The sequence below is a fragment of the Eubalaena glacialis genome, chromosome 17 (assembly GCF_028564815.1).
Source record: "Eubalaena glacialis isolate mEubGla1 chromosome 17, mEubGla1.1.hap2.+ XY, whole genome shotgun sequence".
Taxonomy (NCBI): Eukaryota; Metazoa; Chordata; class Mammalia; order Artiodactyla; family Balaenidae; genus Eubalaena; species Eubalaena glacialis.
Window position 1 is genome coordinate 15,183,664 of NC_083732.1, and position 16,218 is coordinate 15,199,881.

Sequence of the window (16,218 nt, forward strand, 5' to 3'; positions counted from 1 at the left end):
TTTTAAACAGATAAAATCTAACTTTCTGATCATCAATGGACATAAGACATACACAACTGATGTTTTTTATGACATATTCCTCCTTAGATAAAAAGAATCTTTTCTCAGATTAAGAAAATAGTTGACCTGATAACTATTCTAGTGTTTTTAAACTTTAGGGTAGTAAGGGATTTTCAAGTCAAGAACAACAAACTACTTCTGCAAAATACCTATAATTCTCTTCTTTCAACTAAGAAAATGTTGCTGGAGAGGGACATATACTTTAAAGAGTCTAGAGGCAAGAAGAGACGAAATATTTAAGTTGCTTCTGCTCAGAACTTTCAGCTTCTACCTTGGTTGACATCCTTTTGCAGAATGTACGAATGACATTTTACAAGTGATATTGACACTCCCTTTTTCACTAACTACAAAGACAAATCATTTTTAATTTTAAGGTTTGGGAAAGGTTTTCCCATCCCACCCCCCTGCTTTGCTTTCTATCTCCTCTTGTTCCACCCTTTTATTTTGTTTCAGCCACAGTTCATTTTAAGCTTCTCTCCAAAACAGGAGAGCCATTCTTGATACTAAATCAATGAATAGTTTTCAGGATTAGGTATAATTTTATTAGAGGTAGAGGATTATATTTGCCATTTCACAGTCTTGCACTAGATGTTGGGGAGCAGCACGATTAAAGAATACACTGCTTGAGTCCGCCAGATTTGGAATTTAAAATGTAGTCCTGTTGCTAGAAATTTGTGGGAATAACATTGACCTGTGGAGACCTGACAGCATTTTGATTCCTCAAAAGAGACTTGGGTTCTGTTCAAGTTTCTAATGAAGACTTTGGCCCACTTTATTTTACTCAACTGAGTTTTCTGAACCATGTTCCCTGGTTCCTATGGGAGAGATGCCAGCCTAAGTATCAGCACCTGTAAATCTCGTTCTCATTTAGGGTTGCATGGGGGTTGAATTGGCATGAGTCAGCATACACTCGGAAACTAGTAATGGCTAATGACTGAATTGGTCATTCTTGAGACATCCAGTGCAAGGAACCAAGGGAAAAAGATAGAATACACAAGTGCCATCATTAGAGCAATAAACATCATCTGCAGCGAGCACGAAAGCTGGATTTAGCTGTCAGGTTTAACACTAGGTCTCTTCAGCTGGTGTCCACGTAGGTCAATGGGCTCATGTGCGTATTTGGAGATGAAGGTATGGCATATGGACTGATACGCCTAACCTCCTTCATCTCAGACTGTCTAAACTCAGATTTCAATTCAGGATTCTACTCCTACGTGTTCAGCTTGTCGACCTGTCTCAGGGGTACAAAGACTTCTTCAATGGGAGAAGCGTGGTCCTTGTAAGAAAAGAGAAATGAATAAATGGAGAGGAAGGGGAAAAAAAATACCAGTCAAAACATGTTCTGTCCTAGAGTCATGTTCTTTGACACAAAAATAAGGACAGAAAACAGAGAGGAAATAAGCTTTATGAAACACTTCATGCATAGCGATTGTTATTCTCAGTTGTTTTGCTCTAGAATCAGAGACGCATTGAGCCACCATTCTGGTCAACCACTACAGTTATTTCAGAAGTGGAATTGGAGATGTTTTTCCAATTGCTTCTGCCACTGTTCTCACCCCTTTGGAAGCTTAGAAAAACCCACTGGACTGCCTCATTGGCTTCAGGTAAATCACATTTCATGCTGGGCAAGTAGTAAATTAAAATGTGACTAGCAATGAAATAAAATTTGCTAAATAGTGGCAGTAGTGTTATAGCTGGGAAAAAGAAGCAGGGTAGTAAAGTGGAAAAGCATTGGAAACCTGGATTCTAGAACTTGGCTACCATTAATAATGAGATATTGAGCAAATTAACCTTTCAGGAGCATGCCACCCACTACCTTTTTACCTTTATTCTGCCGTTCTCTCCATCTAGATTACATTATTCTCCTTAACTGGAAAACTCTGCTCTTCCCTTAAGACCAGTCTAAATAAATAAAACATTCTCCTTAAAACTAAAAACGATGGTGGGGGGAACAGGGAAGGACTTTAATCCAGTTCTGCGTCACCTCTTGCTTCTAAATGGAGCTTACACTTTATCTTTCTTCTTCCCATTCATCTTACATATCACTGTTAAACTCATCTTCCTTTAGCACTGGTTTCATCCTGCCCTTCCATTACTCTAAAATAGCCATCTTCTAGTTTCCTACAGCATCCAGCCGAAATGAAACACCAGCCTTTAAGGACCCACATCATCTTTTCCACTACAACCATCCCCTTTCCCCAATGTGCTTTCTGCTCTTTCCTAAGCTGGTCCAGCATCTCCTAAATTTACATCACTTACTTCTACTACTAAGGATTTGCTCATACTGTTTTCTGGGCTTGGGCTGCCCTCCCATTATGAATGTTGTGAATGTCCACATCTCACCCATCCTTGAAGAAAAATTACCCCATTACCTCCACGGAACTTTCTTTTCCTAGCTATACCAATTGTTAATAATTTCCTTCTCATAGGTGATCTCTTACCACTTAAAATGTTGCCGTATAATTTTAGCTCTTAATTAGGTACAATTTTGCATTTCTTGCTATTCTTCATAGATTTTTAATATTGCTTTCTTTCTTTACTATTAGAAACAATAAGGTAGAAGTTGAGTTTTAAACCTCTGCATCTATCAAGCATAGCTTCAAGATGGTATATCTGATATATAGGTCTTCATTATATAGTCATAGCCAGAATAGTCAAGGATAATTGGGATAGAAAATTGCATTTTAGTCACTGAGAAATTTTAGGAAACTAATCAAAAGTAAATTCACAGCTACACCAGGCAATTCTTTTGACAATGTGGAAAGCACTGTCTCATGCACCAGTTTCCTGGCTTAATTTTTTTCCTTCTTCTGCCCACATCACTGTCCCAGGGCTACATTTGAGCCAGATGGATTCCATCCAGAAACAGATTCAAATAGACAATAGGCCAACTAGAATTCCCATCTTCCTTGATTAGATGCGAAATTGTAGAGCTGGGTGTCACTCACACGCCAGCCACGCAGGAGTCTATGCTATCAATTAATTTCTCTTGAGAGCTGAACTGAGGTGATTGTGACAATTCCATTTTTAAGGACATGTAAAATTACAGCGAGACCAGAATTTTAAGGACAGTGCTAGATAGACCCGTCCCACCTGAATGAAAGTATCCACTATCTGCTGCATATCATAAATTAAAATGCCCCGTAAACTCCACAGTAAATCATACTGTTTTTGGGGGGTGTTCTTTGTTTGTTTGTTTGTTTGTTTTTTGTCGTGGGATTTGACTGTAAAAGTTCATTGGCTCAAAATCACATTCTCATTTGTAGGACAATTTGCCAGTGAGATGAGAGGCTTTAAATCACTTAGAAGAAAGAGGAAATTATCACACATTCTGTCAAAGCTACCAGATATTATGTCGTGTAGTTTTCTTAAATAATCAGAATTAAGGCTAGATTTCCCAGGAAAGGCATGGAAAATATCATAGAAGTACAGAATATTAGAGATATACCTTAGAGATCATCTACGTAAAATCCCTCATTTTACATCTGAGGAAACTGAAGCCTGCCTAAGAATCCTAAAACTCATTCTTACCAGAGATAGTTCTATAGGCCAGGCTTTATCAAAAGGTATAAGGCAGTAAAATTCTACCAGGATTAACCGGAGTTCATGCGTCAGTTGTACACTAGAACTAAGGAGAACATGGAGGTATGAACCCAGCTCTCCCATGGCCCCTCTTGCTAGTGCCGTGATGAAAAATCAGGGACTGCAGAGAATTCTTGGAACTGGAACAAATACCAGCAAAAGCATTTACTGTTTAGATGGATTCTTTGCGGAAAATCCATTCTACCAGAAATACCCAAGCACTGATTCAAAAGTTTGTAGCTTTGTTATCAAGAGCCTTGTTTGTAAAGGCACTTTTTAACCTTTGCCGAAAGAATGCTACCCAGGCAATGATGACAGTATTTACCATCACTCCCTCAAAACATTTTCCCTTGAGTTAAATCATTGGAACTTGCAATCTTTGGGTAAGCAAAGCAAATATGTCATTTCTGCACACGAGAAAACTGAATCTGAGAGAGGATTCTAGAGAGCTAGTGAGTGGAGTGATCGGTGTTAGAACTCATGGCTTCTAGCTCCTACTTCACTGCTTCACGCTTCAGGTGATTACAAATATATTACAGTAGGGAAACCTGTTGCCTTACATCAGTTGGGCTGTCCCTCAGTGATGTCACCTCATTGAGAAATAAACATTTAAATACGTCCCCAGGTACTGGACTTTTCCCAAGAGAAGTATAAGAGCCATATTCTTCACAGCTTTATAAATTATGTGAGTGTATATACCATTATATACCTACATAATTTATGTCTAAAACTGATCTATTTGTAAAGGAAGTAAAATTAATCATTGTTGGATTATAAATGTCTTTCATAACCATTAACTTACATTTTTCATCTTGCACTATTGAGAATAACAATTTAATAAAAGATTAACTTAGAATCCTTAAGTGTGGTTTTGATTTTTTTGAAAAAATAGTTTTGTTTTTAAAACATGTCCTAGATTTCTTTTTGTTGTTATAAGTACCTAAAGAAAGCCATTATAATTTTCAGAGCAATGAAAGAAATATGCCACAGGAAAAAGAGTATTTGCATTCAGATTGTTAAGTTATTGGCTATATTTCAGTTCACTGGAGGGTGTGACTGGAAACCTGGTTATTATTATAAAGAAATCAGGCTTACCAGTATTACATCTGCTGATGAAAGGGAGAATTCTATTGTCACTGTAGAGGTAATTTGGCAGAATAATTATCTGTTTTTCATATAGCTAAACCTTAATCACAGCGAGTGCTGGAAACGGATTCTATGAAAAATTATGTCTTTGGTCCTTAAGAATACTTTGTTCATACTATTTTCAACTAAGCCTATACATTGACCACTTCTATAAAACATGCTTTCCTATTTCTTATTTGTATCTCAACTGTTGTTTATAATGAAAATAAAGCAGGTCATTTTCACTGCTCAAAGGGAGGACCAGAAGAAATAAAGCTGAACTCTTCCCAAACTCTTTACAGCTCTTTTGTTCTGCCTCTGAGCAACAACTGCCCTTGAGTTTCTATGATTTTTTCTCAAACATGCTCACAATCTCCACCAAAGAGACCACATAAAATGGCAAACTGTTAAAAATAAAAAAACAACACAAAAAAAGATGCAGGTCCTTCCAGAAGTAATATAACTAGAGAGCATCTTTCTCGTTTCCCTCACTCATCACAGAGACTCCTAAGTTTGCTCAATCTTTAGCTTCTTATACACATTGAAAATGGACTTCCTTAGTTTGTCCTTCCTTAGTAATTCCTCTGATGTTTTATGAAATTTGATTTTTCCCAATTTATGAAACTTTTAATTTTATATAACAATTTATACTTTCCAAAGTGCTTTCCAACATTTCATTTGATTTGTACCACCCTGTGGAGCATGTCACCCAACTAAGTACCTGTGTCACTGAAAGATATTTAGGGTTATAATACCATGAGGTATGCAACTTTCATTGAATTCAAGGAAGAACAAACAAAATATATACATGCAAACATACGTAAATACATAGAAAGAGAAAGTGAGTGACCAATTGATAAAAAGATTGGGGCAAACTATTAGCAATATATGGATCTGAGTAAATGGTATGCAAGTGTTTTTTCTATTATTTGTGCAACTTTTCTGCAAGTTAGATCAATTCTCCACACCTCAGATTTTTTCTTTGTAATTATTTTCAAATACAAACTTCTTTATAAAAGATACAGAGGCACGGGAGTTAAATAATTTGCATATGCTAATAGAGCTGATTAGAATCCAGGTCTTCTAGCTCTCCACACTTCCTCCAAACCTATAATCTATTCCTGTATAAACTGAAAAGTAATTTCCACTTAAAATATTTATAAACCACAATTACATTTTTTGCCAGTCATCAGTAATCAGTACCATAGCTCAGGGAAAACGCATAATTATTATTTAGCTATAACTTTTATTTATATATCATATTACCCATTTCAAATCATTTTTACAATCCTATTTGATCCTCATAACTCTTTGGATGAAGTAGATAGCACAGGCATTATCGGACCCATTTTACAGATTAAGAAACAGGCTGTGGAGGTTACTTGTATCATTATTGTTCATAGCTATTAACTGGCAGTCATATTCTGCAGAGAGACACTCAGGTCCTAAAATTCCAGAACCAGTACTCTTTCCAATGTATGCCCTTGACATTCCAATGCCTTTTATACTCCTAATGACCATATCTAAAAATTCTAGGGCTCATGCTTTATTTAGTAATAGAAAAAAATAACATTCTCTTAAAGAACAAAACTAAATGACTGAAAAAGATGCCTGTGTTTTATTTACTAATATTATACATAATAACAGCTAAGGTTTATTGAATACCTACCTGCTGTGTGCAAGTAAGTGCTTTATATACATTATCTAATTTAATTTGTTCAACATCTCTATGACATGCAGTTCTCATGGTCCCCATCATACAAACAAGGAAACATGTCTGAGAGTCTGACTAACTTGACTGATGTGTAGAACTATAGGGGTTAAGGCAGGACCTGGACCCCTCCGAACTCCTACCATTAATTAAACTGTCCTATTCCACATTTTCCCTTTTTTCCTTTAAGCTCAGTTTATATTTTAGCCAATTTCTTTTCCATATATTCAGTGATCTCTCAATTCTGCAATCGAGAGAATTCTTTCCAGGAACACAGTTTGTATGGAAAAGCATATGTTTGAAAAAGCAGGTACCACATCCTATTCGTATCAGCAGCAACCCCTGGCACACATTAAGCACTCAGTAAATGTTTGTTAAATGAATAAATGATGTTTGGAGTTCTCTATTAAAAAGCTTCTAAGACGTCATGATCTAAATACTTAAATACAAGATCTAAAAATTGAGTTGGTTCAATTTGCCAAACCTCGGCTTTACAGCAAAACACACAGTTTCAAAGCCAGGGGAAAAAAATGTAAAGAAGAAACCAAATTTCACTTAAAAATTTTTTTAAGCCAGCTCTTGGAAACTTGAGCTGCTCTGTCAATAATCTGACAGATTTCGACTGTCTGGATAACCTTTTTTGGATAATCTCCTGTCTCTATGACAAAAGTCATACTCAGTCTTACTGCTGGGAGTCCATGATTTTTCCCTTTGCTATAACCAGTCAGGATAAAAGGTGAACACAGCTGACTTACTATGTAAGGTGCCCTCGCAGGTGCCGGCTGACGATGCAGGAAGGGACCAGTCAGGGAAGACGTGAGGTCACGGTAAGTGGCAGGATACAGGGGATATACTTTTCCACCTCCTTTCTTCCAACCCACGATTCCAGCTGTCCCTTTTGTGGTTTCTTCCCACGCCAAAGTTTCCAATAATATTCACTTGTATCCATTTTTCCTCAAACAAGAATAGTTAGGTGAGCCAAGAGGACCACGTTCTCCTACCTCTTTCCTGCTTTAGTAATATGACCTTTGTCCTACCCCGTGCCTCGCCCCCCAGCGCACAGACACCTTAAGTGCACAGCTTAACTTGATTGCAATGTCAGGGAATTTCAGGGTAAAAAGTGCATTCGTGGAAGTCAATCACACATGGGGTCTCAGGTTTCTCCACTTGGCACCGGTTTATAGCATTAAAGCAATTCCTTTCAGGCGTTGCCCATTATCACTCCTCCTGCTGTCCATCACCCTTGCTTCAGGCTTGGGCTCTTAATCTCTGGTTCTTCTTACTAATGCACTTGCCAGCCCCAGACACAGGTACTTGCAGATTCTGCAGAACAAGGCTTTTTCCTGTCTTGGGCTCAGCACATCCTCTACCAGCATCCCTCAGAGACTTCAGCCCCTGCGGTCAGCTATGTCCCCCTTGCCTCTGCTTTCTCCTCATCTTCTCCGCCCAGGCTGTGCTCCTATGCTTTGCCCAGCCCCTGCTCTCTACAGCCCCTGCTCTCTAGCATATATGTTTTTGCATTTGCCATTTTTTCCTCCACCCGCTCACAAAAAGACTGGAGGGGGGCAAACTGGATTCGGCATCACTAAATATCTTGCATGATATTCCCTCGGTTCATTTTTTTTCTATGTCTCTCTAATCCACTGTTTTCTAGCAAAAGCTTTCTTTGGATTTCTGACACCAACCCTAACAGCTTGAGTTGACCTGATGCCCTGAATAACTGTTTGTCTCCAGGGCTGAAGTCACAACACTAACATTCAGGTTATTATTAATAATTATCAGTCATTGTCTTTTTAAAGAGACCCTTACTGTTATCTCTTTATATCATTTAATATTTATATTTAAATACAGAAACCTAAGCAGCTGTTGCCAGGGTCACCGCTTAGTTCGTGCCCACTGAAGAAACGAATGTTTTTTTACTGACTCAGGGCAAATAATACTGAACTAGTGATTAGGACACGAACACCCTAAAAGAGCCAGAAAAGGAGAGAGAAACTGAATGATACTGAGTACCGGCCACATGCTGGACACTGCTATTCACTTTCTGACTTCATTATTCCTGTACTACTCATTCTAGTTAGAAGAAAAGGACCTAGACTAAAAATTAAAAAAAAAAAAAAATTACACACCTGTAGAGCTAGGATTTGGACCCAAGTCAGTTTGTCTTCAAAAATCAATGCTGATTTTTTTTTTTCTCAAAAGAAAGTTCTACATAAATGCTAAACAGTAAAACCTCATCATTAATTACATGAGGGAGTTTACATTTGCCTGAAATTTACACCCTTTTTTTCCAGACTAATTAAACTGCCAATGCCAGGAAAGTGCTTCTTCCCACAATTTACTAGGCTTTTTGGTAAAGAGCTAAATGAAGGTTTGCTATCAAGCTAGTGAGGCAGAGAAGACTGAGATTCCAATAAAAACTTGCTAACTGGTGTGCAACACCAGGCCCATTAAGAGTGGAACAACTCCTACAGAATACAGACTGGTCTCTACATCATTCATTAAGGGCTGGCTTAGACTTGTTCCGTTGGGTTAACTCCCAAGCCGGCCCTGAGAGGGTTGACACAAACCCCCACGGAAAACTCTATTGGTTATTTAGAATCTGGGGCATCACGATGAACACGCTGTTTGGTGTTTTCCATGAGGCATTATTACTGTTGTTCCAAATTAGCAAGACATATGGGTGCTTACTTAATGCGTTTTCTCTTGATTTACATGCCCTTGCTTCTTAAATCATTTCCAGAAATCCTTAGGAAATATGAAAGGATTTTATCAAACGAACGTGTTATCTTTTCCTCCAGCAGAATGTCAGACCACTTCTTAAAAGATCCTCTCCAAATTCTTTAGCTCGAACCAATTTTAACAAACTTGAATATACACACCATAATTAGGAAGCCAACTTATTCAGTTCATTTGCATCCGTCTAAATAATTTTTCCTGACAGATGACTTCCGTTCTAAGTACCAAGTACTTTCTAATCCTCGGCAGGTTATTGCTGAGGATAAATGATTTCACATTTCTCATAAAGATGCCAGTCATTAAGAATATTAACACGAATTCCTTCCCCTTGAGTAGAAAGGAGCTGTCATTTTAGCAATGTTGCTGTGTCAGCCTTTCTATTGTCAAACACAACAAATGATGAGAAAATCAATTTACTCTTTAGAATTAGTCAAGTGAGGAATTCTTTGAAGTGGCCGTGCAGGGTTTTGCCTGGGTTCCGTAATCACATAAAAGCGAGTACTGTATATATGTCGGTAAAATGTTGTGAAATTTAATGAGGACTGTTTGCTGCCATAGACCTTCCAGACATAATCTATCTCTGAAAAAGAATTCCCCACTCCTAAAATAGAGGTTTGATGAGCACCAGATGTGCTTCAAATGAACCCTTGTCCAACTGAACTAAGAATATATTTTGATCTGTATGAGGCACAGTCCAGAGACAGGGGAAGTGATTCTAGCACAGCCTGTGTTGAGGTTGGTGGTGGAGTTTGAATGTATTTATTTACTCCATAAAGCTTCTCTGATAAGGTAAAATGCAAATGAGCTTTTAATGAATCCTTTCTAATAATTGGAGGATGTCATACTTGCTGCTTATGAGACAATTTACAATTTTATTTTGTAATCTAAGATGTGTGAAAGAAAGCATTTCCACGGGTAGCCACAAACTTTAGAACGATCTGTGTCCTGGCGATGATTTGCAAGTTCAACAACTCAGTTTCTCCACCCATAAAGGGAAGATTAGATCGTTGTTCAAAAATGACAAGCATTTAATATTTGGAAATGACTAAATAATGAAGTGCATGGATTCTATAGAAATGCTGAGGACAAAAGAAGATTAATTTCAAGCCGAAATCTAGTACAAACACGACCTTCCTATTGTAAATCTCAAGAACAGGGAAAGAAATTACATCGAAGGCTTTGTTTCTAGGGCTGAGAATATTGTACATTAATATTGGGATGTTTCAGTTGGAAAAAAACATCTGCTTATTATAATCTCTTGTCTGTAGAGATGCGAAAAATTCTTTCTGCTACATTGTTCTGAAAGAATGCTGTTAGTAAAGATTTAAATGACAGGCATGGCAGGGTCATCTTTTGATTCCTTTGCCTTTGGGCAGGACTACAGTTAAGCCATCTCAGGAGAGAGAACAATGCTGTTGCTCACAAAAATCTCCAGGTGAGAATGGTAAAAATTAAAAAGAGCAGATGGGAAAGCTCAGGGGCCTTGAAATTAATAAAGGTCAGTTTATTAGGTCAGTTCCGGCTAATTTCAGTTAAAAGTCATTTCTATTTGCCAATAGCCTAATGCTTAGCAAAACTCCAAAGGATGTGATATTTGGCACTAGTTCTCTGAAAATTCCATTTCGTATTAGCATTAATGTCTGGTCATTGTTTTGTTCGCCTCCTCTTCACCCCGTGGGGGAGGGAGGGAGTCCTGCCCTAGGGTTCTGGGATGACCAAACACAGGACATCTGACTTGGGACACAGGGGATCAAGAGCAGTTTACTAGTCACATACACTAATGACCCAGGGGAAGCGGACACTTCGTGCCACATGGGGCAACACAGAGGCACATTCAGGAACAGAGGGAACAAGAAGGAGCTGGGGGGCACTATTTACAATAGCCAGGACATGGAAGCAACTTAAATGTCCATCGACAGAGGAATGGATAAAGAAGATGTGGCACATATATGCAATGGAATATTACTCAGCCATAAAAAGGAACGAAATAGTGCCATTTGCAGAGACGTGGATGGACCTAGAGATTGTCATACAGAGTGAAGTAAGTCTAAAGGAGAAAAACAAATACCGTATAATATCGCCTATATGTGGAATCTGGAAAAATGGTAGCGATGAACTTATCTGCAAAGCAGAAATAGAGTCACAGATGTAGAGAACAAACTTATGGTTACCAAGGGCGGGGGTGGGTTGAATTGGGAGATTGGGATTGACATATATACACTATTATGTATAAAAGAGATAACTAATGAGAACCTACTATATAGCACAGGGAACTCTACTCAATGATCTGTGGTGACCTAAATGGGAAGGAAATCCAAAAAAGAGGGGATATATGTATATGTATGACTGATTCACTTTGCTGTACAGCAAGAAACTAACACAACATTGTAAAGCAACTATACTCCAATAAAAATTAGTTTAAAAAAAAAGAAGGAGCTGTGGGGAGCAGGCTCTGTAGTAACAAGATGGTAAGTGGTACCCTGGTTCCCAGGGACGATGTGATTGGCCTGTTGCAATGACTGTGTGGGCTGGCAGGGAAGTGAAACCTATTAGGATGAGGACCAGGTGGAGTGATGATGCCCAGCTATCGGGGACCTAACCAGTGGGGGAGCCTTTCCCACTTCGGTGGGAGCATTGCAGGTAAAAGTAGGGGAACTCACAGCCCTTTGGGGCCCCGTGAAGCTCAAAGATGTCAAAGCAGCATGTGAAATCTTAGACTTTACAAGCCATGCAAGCTATGTGGACTTACGGGAGACTCACTTCCCCTTGGCTATACTGACCCCTTTAAGAGTAATGTCTTCGCCACACCTATGAGTAATGTCTTCGCCACACCTATGGTGTCTCCTGTGAAAAGAGTCACTTTTGATTGGACTGATAACCATGGGGGCATAAGCAGTTTTCTAGCAAGAGTACTCTCAGGCCAAGGCTATATAATCAGCTAGATGATGCACGCGGAAGTATCCTCTGCTGCTTGCTTTGATTTGAATGAAAAGAGGACGAGAGCCCTAAATCATCAGACAAATTACATATTTACTCCTCACTTGATCTTCATTTGCCATGAGATGAATGTTGACTAATTTAGACTCCGAGCCAAAGAGACGAAAAATGGTCTATCGAGCCAAAGTCAAGAGTATGCCTGGGCTTCCCTGGTGGCGCAGTGGTTGAGAATCTGCCTGCCAATGCAGGGGACACGGGTTCGAGCCCTGGTCTGGGAAGATCCCACATGCCGCGGAGCAACTAGGCCCATGAGCCACAACTACTGAGCCTGCGCGTCTGGAGCCTGTGCTCTGCAACAAGAGAGGCCGCGACAGTGAGAGGCCCGCGCACCGCGATGAAGAGTGGCCCCCGCTTGCCACAACTAGAGAAAGCCCTCGCACAGAAACGAAGACCCAACACAGCCATAAATAAATAAATAAACTTGAAAAAAAAAAGGCCACAAGCAAAAAATTAAAAAAAAAAAAAAAAAAGAAGAGTATGCCTGCCTTCAGTTTTTAAGAAGAATACTGTCAGGAAACACAATCAGGTCAGACGTTCTCTCACCTTCCCTGCAATTTAACCACTGGGGAGATAAAGGACGCAGGGAGACCTGGGGTTCCAGGCAGAGCTTGGACATCTGAAGTTAATGCTGGGCCTGTTACAAAATCTTGGGCAAGGCATTTAATCTCGCTGAACCTCAAGCTGTATACCTTTTTAATGAAGAATTTAAACTAGTTCTAGAGTTTCAAAATAATTTTTTTTTAGTAGCAAGACCCTTGTTTTAAACAAAGTCTAAAGTCACTCTATAAAACAGACGGAGATGAAGCTTCTTTGTTTGAATCCAGTGAATGGCGCCCAAGCCCAGTTGACTTGGTCTCCTCCTCACATTTGCTCCCTCCCTATCCAACCCCCCAACCCAAAATTCCTGAAGCACTTCCTTGGAAGTCTAGTGCTCCTTGGAACCCAGTCTGAAAACTAGCAGATAAGATTCTAAGGTTTCTTCCAGCTTTCAGCAGAATGGAAAAATCACAGACAGACTTGATTCAAATACTAGTTCTGTCACTTCCTAAGCTGTATGACCAGTTTTCCCATCTGTAAAATGAAGATTTTTTTTTTTAAACAGCTCTATTTTAGGACAATCGCTATGTTAAGAATGCATGTAAAGCATCGAGCCAGTGCCTGACACCTAGCCGGGACTCACACATGGTAGCAATAACAATGGTCATGGCTCTGACTTGAGCAGAACAAAAAGATCTTACATGTGAACAACTGAATTGCAATGGGACCGCTGTCCTTCCTGAAGCCCAAACCTCAAGAACTGGAGGCCAAAATTCCTCTTTAGAACCTGAATCAGTTTTTATTGTGCCAAATTAGTGGAAGCAGGAAAATTCTTCTAATTCACTGAACATTCTGTGTGCATGGGAGAGCGTGTCGACACACCCCAAGTCTCTTAAATGACATCACGGTCCATCCACCCACCACAGATGGCATTGAGAGCACACTGCTTTCACCAGAGACTAACAGGTGAACGTCCTGAAGAACGCTTGAACGCTTAGCCACAGAAATTCAACACCTGACAGCTCGCGTTCTGTACTTCACCCCATATCATAAATCACCTGAGAGCTATCGTTCTCATGTCGAGCTGCTGTTGTGATAGTCTGCATTCTTTCCACAGTGGAGAAGTTCTCTCATAAAACACATCCCAGAAGTCTGTGATTTCTGAAAATCTCACCTTTCGGGAACTTTTCTGGCCTTCTAGGAAGTAAGTTCCACTTCAGAGGTCTCCTGATGTGCTGTAGCAGGAACTCAGTAGAGGCCGGAGTTCCTGGTACCCTCATGAACGCATGTCCTAAAGGAATGTGACTCAAGGTTAGACATTCCTCTCCACTTTCTATAAAGCTTTCTTTCTTTTATTTTTTTTTAAATTTATGAAAATTTCCAATACCCAAAAGTAAAGGCTATCACAAACCCTCCTGGGCCCACTGCACAGCTTCAAGAGCCCATCAACATGGGCTTTCACCTGAGCCCATGGAGGTTACACGGGGCCCCTCCACTCTAAGACTGATGGCCCAGGTGACATCACGTCGGCTGTCAGCTGAATTTCGTCAACACTCATGAAGTGCCTGTCCTAGGCCACCCCGGAGAACCACCCAAGACCCCAGACTTATGAAACCAGACGCACATGAAGAATTACGTGCCAGGTCAATGGGGAGAAAAGAAGGGAAATTGGGGAAATCTTGTGCGGAAGATGGGATCTGAACTGTGCTTTGAAGGAAATGGGAGTGAGGACATTCCAGGCTGAGGGGGAGGATGTGAGGAAGGGCGGTAGGGGAAGGAACGGAAAGGCCTTCTTTAGAGAATGATTCATATTCTCATGAGCTGGAGTAGGTGAGGGGCGGTAGGATGGGAAGCGGGTAATTAGTGGGGTGACACGTGGAAGCCACGAATGCCAGGCGGATGAAGCTCCTCACATGTTGGGCAGCAGGGCCAGGAACAGGGCAGGAAAATAATAATCTAAGAAAACTGGAGGTAGCAGGATGGGGGAGGGAGGGTCGCAGGGAGGATGGGTGCTCAGAGTGAACCAGAACTTTCTCAGACCCAAGCTCTGGCCTAAAGAACAGTCTGGCTGGGTGTCTTGCTCCCACAGAGAAAAAAAAGCAGGGGCCCACGGAGATTGAAAATAGAGGATGAACATAGAGGGTTCGGCCCTGGCCCAGGGAACTCCCTGCAAACCATCATTAGGAAAACAAGAGACCAGGACGAAAGCAAAGCAGCAGAAGCACCTGGTCTGAGTCTAAGAAACATCCGTGTTTACTAAGCACTTGGTCTCTGGAACGTCTGCCTTTCCAAATACCACATCTTCCTCATCCACTCCATCCCGCCACGGGCGGCTACTGTGCCGGGTGGCGGGGAAGGGGGAGCCGGGACCGCAGCCTGGAAGCCCTGCCTACGCTCCCTCCCCCCCTCCCTCCGAGGAGCCTCCCCGCGTGGCCGGCCAGCCAGCTGCAGCGCAGTTTCTTTGCCGAGGTTTGCATACACATATTGAGTTGCCTTTTTTTCCAGCCAGTTCAGCAGTGTCCCGAAATTCACCCCCAGTGTAACTTCTGCCTCTGCTCCTCCCCTTCTTGGAACTGCCTTTTGTTTGTCTGGCAGCCTTGGTTCTATGGGGGTGTGTGATGATAATAATACGCGGGCTTATATAACCCTCCGCATCTCGCAAGCACTTCGCAGACTGGCCTTAATGCATCCCCGGGCCCGAGTCAGGCTGGGCGGCTGGAGCGGCTAATAGGAAACCCCGACCCGAGGCGCCGAGACCAGAAGGGAGGGCAGAGGGGGTCAGAGGCCGGGCCTTCCCGGCCCCTTGCGCCCGGAGGTCAGGGAGATAAGGAACAATGACTCTCGCCCCCAGAAGGAGGAAGGAAGCCCCGCTCCCACCTTATCTCTGCTCCTCCGCAAGCTCCCAGTTCCCAGAGCTTGTTCTCCAGAGAAGATTCTGAAGGCGACTTTTGTAAGTATGATGCTCTGCTTTTTCTTTCAAAAGGAGGGAAACAAAGTTTCCTTACTGCTGTCCATTTCATCGTATTTATTCGCGAGAATGGGTTCCCGCACTCAGACGCTGCCATGATGGGAAGTGTGTTTCTGGCTGAAGTCCTCCATCCAGATGGGGCCCCTCCTAAAAGTAATAGGAGGGGAAAGAGGTTTCTGTTGATAATTCACTTATTAAGAAAATAGCACCACGAGGAAGTGCTGAAATTGCCCCTTTCCCCGTGTCCTGGTCCTGGTAGTGGCTGACTATTCTCCACTCACACACACATCTTGCCCTACAAAGGAGCCTTGGTTATTCACCTGGCTTGTTAGGCTTCCAGAAACGAGGCAGCAACTTCCAGCTTCAGTTTCTCTGCTTTCAGTGCTCACAATTTCAGGCAAATATAGTTGTTGGAATTTTCTTTTCACACTATGAAATAAATCCCATTTTTTGGCGTAGGCTTGAAACTTGCACTGGCTTGTGTAAACCCTGCAAAACA

General features: G+C 41.1%; 1 protein-coding gene across 5 annotated transcripts in view; it reads left to right on the forward strand.

The window, feature by feature from the left end:
• SULF1 (sulfatase 1) overlaps nucleotides 1-16,218 on the forward strand; it is a 161,107-nt gene that overhangs the window by 8,970 nt on the left and 135,919 nt on the right. For 3 of the 5 annotated variants that reach the window (XM_061171315.1, XM_061171314.1, XM_061171319.1), the window contains exon 1: nucleotides 15,311-15,701. The exons of 1 other annotated variant lie outside the window; for it this stretch is intronic. The gene's annotated coding sequence lies outside the window, so the exon portion shown is untranslated. Of the gene's footprint in view, nucleotides 1-15,309; nucleotides 15,702-16,218 lie in introns of those variants that run through there. One more of the 5 variants, XM_061171318.1, reaches the window with a different exon arrangement.